This window comes from Oncorhynchus mykiss, chromosome 11 (assembly GCF_057628025.1).
Source record: "Oncorhynchus mykiss isolate SJ-2025 chromosome 11, ASM5762802v1, whole genome shotgun sequence".
NCBI classification, from domain to species: domain Eukaryota; kingdom Metazoa; phylum Chordata; class Actinopteri; order Salmoniformes; family Salmonidae; genus Oncorhynchus; species Oncorhynchus mykiss.
Window position 1 is genome coordinate 64,600,219 of NC_143032.1, and position 6,002 is coordinate 64,606,220.

Here is a 6,002-nt window from a genome sequence, read left to right on the forward strand (position 1 = left end):
TTGAAGTGAATGTATTTATTTTAGTGTGTTTCCTGAAGATTTCTTGCATAGTCTTACTATCATATTTATTTCCCTCGCTCTACTTCTTAAACGATTGAGAACGAAACTAACTTCGAGGTACAGACCTCCCGAACTTAAATTGCTTGAGAAAATATTTTGGATAGCATTTATACTTTAACTATAACAATATGGAAAATGATCTCCAATGTATTTCAATGGCAAAAAAAGGGCCATAAACAAAGTATCTCTTTCACTGTTTTATGGCTATCAACTCCAACCCAACGTTGAGATGTTCAGACTGACCCTACTTAGATTGCTTGTCAAAAGGGTTTTTGATGCTATTTAGGGCTCTATTCAGTCTGTCGCTGAAGCGTTACAGATTGCGCGATTTAAATAAATGTAATTTCCGTCTCCGCTAATGTGGTAAAATTGCTTAAATTGCAATCATGCTGTAACTTCCGCAATATGGATTGAATAGAGCGTGTGTACTTTTAAACTATAACCATTTTTAAATGAACATGTTTGAATAAGAACCATTAAATAGTGGTAGCTATTCAAAATGGTCCTGCTCTTTGGCCAATTAGGCAACAAAACCAACTTTAAAACTTTCAGGCTATCCTAACTTCAAGTTTTCTAACATGGATACAGTGCTAAATACAGAAAGTATTTAGACCCCTTGACTTTTCCATATTTTGTTACAGCCTTATTCTAAAATGGATTCAATAGTTTTATTTCTCAATCTACACACAACACCCCATAATGACAAAGCAAAAACAGGTTTTTAGGTAACATTTTTTGGGAAATATCACAAGTATTCAGACCCTATACTCAGTACTTTGTTGAAGCACCTTTGGCTGCAATTACAGCCTCGAGTCTTGGGTATGATGCTACAAGCTTGGCACACCTGTATTTGGGGGGGTGGGGTTCTCTCATTCTTCTCTGCAGATCCTCTCAAGTTCTGTCAGGTTGGATGGGGAGTGTTGCTGAACAGCTATTTTTAGGTCTGTCCAGAGATGTTGGATTGAGTTCAAGTCCGGGCTCTGGCTAAGCCATACAAGGACATTCATAGACTTGTCCCGAAGCCACTCCTTTGTTGTCTTGGCTGTGTGCTTAGGGTCATTGTCCTGTTGGAAGGTGAACTTTTTCCGCAGTCTGAAGTCCTGAGTGCTCTGGAGCAGGTTTTCATCACAGATCTCTGTACTTTGCTCCTTTCATCTTTCCCTCGATCCTGACTAGTCTCCCAGTCCCTGCCGCTGAAAAACATCCCCACAGCATGATGCTGCCACCAGCATGCTTCACCGTAGGGATGGTGCCAGGTTTCCTCCAGGCGTGATGCTTGGCATTCAGGGCACCAATCTTGGTGTCATCAGACCAGAGAATCTTCTCTCGTGGTCTGAGTCCTTTAGGTGCCTTTTGGCAAACTCCAAGCGGGCTGTCATGTGCCTTTTACTGAGGAGTGGCTTCTGTCTGGCTACTCTACCATAAAGGCCTGATTGGTAGAGTGCTGCAGAGATAGCTGTCATTCTGGAAGGTTCTCCCATCTCCACAGAGGAACTCTGGAGCTCTGTCAGAGTGACCATCGGATTCCTGGTCACCTCCCTGACCAAGGCCCTTCTCCCTCGATTGCTCAGTTAGGCTGGGCGGCCAGCTCTAGGAAGAGTTTTAGTGGTTCCAAACTTCTTCCATTTAAGAATGATGGAGGCCACTGTGATGGATGGATGCCACATTTTGTTTTTGTACACTTCCCCAATCTGTTGTGCTGCTGACTGCAGTTAAGCTTCCTTGACTTTATGCTGCAATATGTAAAGTTTTGGGTGACCTGACCAAATTCATGTGGTCACAGATACCTTACAAAAAAGGTAGGGATGTGGATCATGTTGTTTATAGATCTCACTCATTTAAAGCAGGTCAGGAAGCGGTATATCTGTTCTATGTGCTCTATTTCTAAACTTCCCTTAAGTTCCATTTTTGCATATTTTGCTTTCTGTTTTGTACACCTAGCTTCAAACAACTGAAAATAACAATATTTTTGGTTATGGAAAATACATTGCATAGTGGTTTAGATGGTACAATGATTCTCTACACTATACTTGCTTTAGTCACAAACTGAAGTTAGGCAAACTTAGAATTTTAGCATCCAGGAAATGGCAGAGCGATTTCTGCATAGTGCATCTTTTTAAAACATTTTTGCCAACACCTGGCTAACCTTTGTTTAAACAGCTGCTATTAGCAAAATGTGTCAGAAAGGGAATTTCAATCTAATAGGCTGTTGTAGTTTACACTTCCTCTTGTAATTGTAATGTGGGGAGGTGACAAACGATCTACCGAATGTATTAATTTTAAAATGTTGATTACTTCTCCTTCTTCCTTGCTATTCACCTGATGACAAGGCATTTGGGGAAAAAACAAAACAATTTCTAACATCTGATTAGTGTCCCTGAGTCAACTGGGTGTGGGTTCCTGGGCAGGAAACGGTTTAAGACCCCTGCTCTAACACCTTTTTATAAACGCATATTTACGTAAATTGGCATACAACTACATGGATTCAATGCCAAACATAAGAACACAGTGGTAGACATTTTAAATAGCTTCTGCTCTTTAACTATTTCAGCTACAAACCTTAAAACAACATGAACATTTTCTAAACTTTATAAATTACAACTATTTTCATATAATACCCACTAACTATAACTCTTGAACTGTCCAAGCTAGAGACAGTAAGCCAACTATCACATGCTCAGGCTATCCTATTTTATTTATTTAATCTTTAACTAGGCAAGTCAGTTCAGAACAAATTCTTATTTACAATGACTGCCAAACCCTAAACTGAACGACGCTGGGCCAATTGTTGCGCCGCCCTATGGGACTCCCAATCACGGCTGGTTGTGATACACCCTGGAATCGAACCAGGATGTGTAGTGACGCCTCTAGCAATGTGATGCAGTGCCTTAGACCATTATGTCACTCGGGAGCCTGAAAATATGTTTCCAACAAATATTTTCAGCTACCTACTTTTTCAACTATACTGAACAAAAATACAAAGGTGTTCGTCCCATGTTTCATGAGCTGAAATAAAAGATCCCAGAAATGTTCCATAAGCACAAAAGGCTTATTTCTCTCAAATGTTGTGCACAAATTGAAGTCCCTGTTAGTGAACATTTCTTATTTTTCCAAGATAATCCATCCACCTGACGGGTGTGGCATATCAAGAAGCTGATTAAATAGTGATCATTACACAGGTGCACCTTGTGCTGGAGACACTAAAAGACCACTCTGAAATGTGCAACAACCGAACCGAATCGAAGAATTTCTGCCCAAACTGTCAGAAACTGTTTCAGGAAAGCTCAACTGAATGCTAGCTATACTCACCAGGGTCTTGACCTGACTGCTGTTTGACATCGTAACTGACTTCAGTGGGCAAATGCTCACCTTTGATGGCCACTGATACGTTGAAGAAGTGTGCTCTTCACAGATGAATCCCGGGTTCAACTGTACCGGGCAGATGGCAGGCAGTGTGTGTGGCGTCGTGGACGAGCGGTTTGCTAATGATGTTGTGAACACAGTGCCCCGTGGTGGTGGGGTTGTGGTATTTGATTATCTGATGAAATTGTTGTTCAATATGATCTTGTTGCCATTATATGCACATTCAAATGTCATAAATCAACACTGTCCTCTGCCATGCCTTGATTGTATTGCTGCTGATGATATTTGAAAATGTGCATGTACACCCTGGCCCATCTACTGTTGCTAGCCCCAATTCTGATTTGTGTTCTGATTTCTGCTCTCGTAAAAGCCTGGGTTTTCTGCACGTTAACACTAGAAGCTTATTAGCTAAAATGGATCAATTGAAAGTGTGGGTTAACAGCTCCAATCTAGATGTGTTGGTCATTACTGAGATGTGGTTGAAGAGTGTTTTGAATACTGATGTTAATCTTCCTGATTATAACTTTTTTCGGCATGACAGATCTTCCAAAGGTGGGGGAGTGGCAATCTTTACCATGGATCACCTTCAGTGCTTGGTTGTCTCCACCAAGTCTGTCCCCAAACAATTTGATTTGCAGGTTTTAAGCATGAAACTTTCAAATAGCTCTTTGTTGACTGTTGCTGGGTGCTATCGTCCTCCATCAGCACCGGCCTGTATCCTAAATGCCCTAAGCTCTCTCCTGGCCCCTTACACTAAGTCTGAATTTGTCCTGCTCGGTGACCTAAACTGGGACATGCTTAAACCACCTGATCAATTCCAAAAGCAATGGGACTCCTAAATCTTTCTCAGATTATTACAAATCCCACAAGGTTTGACTCCAAACACCCAGAAAAGGCTACTTTCTTCGACATTATCCTCACAAATAATCTAGTCTGGTGTTTTCTGTAATGACCTTAGTGATCACTGTTTAACAGCTTGTGTTCATAATGGCTGCTCAGTGAAATGATCTGTCCTGATTTGTCATAGATGCTTGCTAAAAAAAACTTTAATAAGCCAGCCTTCCTTCATGAACTGGCCTCTGTAAAGTGGTATAGAATCAGCTTGATCACCTCTGTCGAATACGCTTGGACCTTCTTTTTATATTTTCAATGGTATTGTTAACAAACACGCCCCCATAAAGAAAATGAGAATTAAAAACAGGTTCAGTCCCTGGTTTGACCGTGATCATGCAGAGTTACTCCACTTCAAGAATTGCATTTGGCGAAAGGCTCGGCACACGCATACTCAGCCTGATTGGCTCTCGTTCAGGCAAATGAGAAATAAGTGCACTCAGGCTATCTGGAAGGCCAAAGTTAACTAACTTTAAGGAGCAGTTCTCTCTATATGGGAAACAACTGGATCAGTATCTCTCTCTCTTTCTCTCCCAGCATCTGTTCTGATGCCAAACAGCATGTGTAGTTTACAGTCAGGTCTTACCTAGCAAGGCTTCCCTCTCTGCTCTCATCAGGAAGATAAGCAGCAGGATCACCAGAAGTTGTGTAAAACATTCCACACACTCATACATGATCAGTACCATAGGAATATAATAAGGCAGGACAAATGGTAACAGGGGAGTATACAATCATGAAAATGTCATGACTAGTTTCATAAAGATGTTGCTTCATGAATATCCCCTTCAATTAAAATGTTACCAAACAAATATTTCCATTTAATGTTCCATGATTTCATTGAATTCAGAGCCTCCCCCGGCATACACCAGTACTCACAAACAGGAGTGAGGTGGGGACCTGGTCATTCTCCACTCTGTGAAACTTATACAGCCACATCTCCTCTGCCTGGATCTCACAAATAAAGGTCGGAAGCTGTTGTCACACAGAGGGAGATATCTCTCTCTCTCTCTCTCACACACACACTTAAGATCATTTCAATAATTTAAATAGCACCAAACAAGTCAATTTGGATCCCATTTGTCAATGTTATTACATGTTTAGATGTAACAATGTTAATAAATGTTATTACATGATATTAGAAACCATACAACACTCATAGGAAGACAACCAGAAGCAGCAGTTGAATAGACCCCTCTTCATCTTGTTTCTCTGGTTAGTTTCCAGACAGATAACTTGGTAAATTCAAAGGCATCCTCCTAAATTGGAAGGGGAAAATAAAGAAAATGGTTTCAAAATTATTAATTTAGAACAAAAATGTTATAACAAATGTATAACACAATTCATAACGCATTTAGTCTGACTGGTGACACATGGCTGAGTGTGGACCAAATGAAAGGGGCTGATTGGCGCAAGAACAGCTACATTTAGCAACAGGAGAGAAGTCACTAGTCTTTCTTGTTCCATATGGAATCACGCATCCTCGTGGTGATGTTTAAAATTACCAATTTAATTAGCTAATGTTAACTAATGCATATCTTGAACATCCAATTGATTCACAATTTCGTAAACAATTTCGTTACACTTAGTGCCCTTCCCCGATATTGCTGGCGACACCTCTATTCTATTGCTAGAAACCCAGCAACATTTCACGTCTCTACACATCTGGGAATTAATAACTTACATTTTTT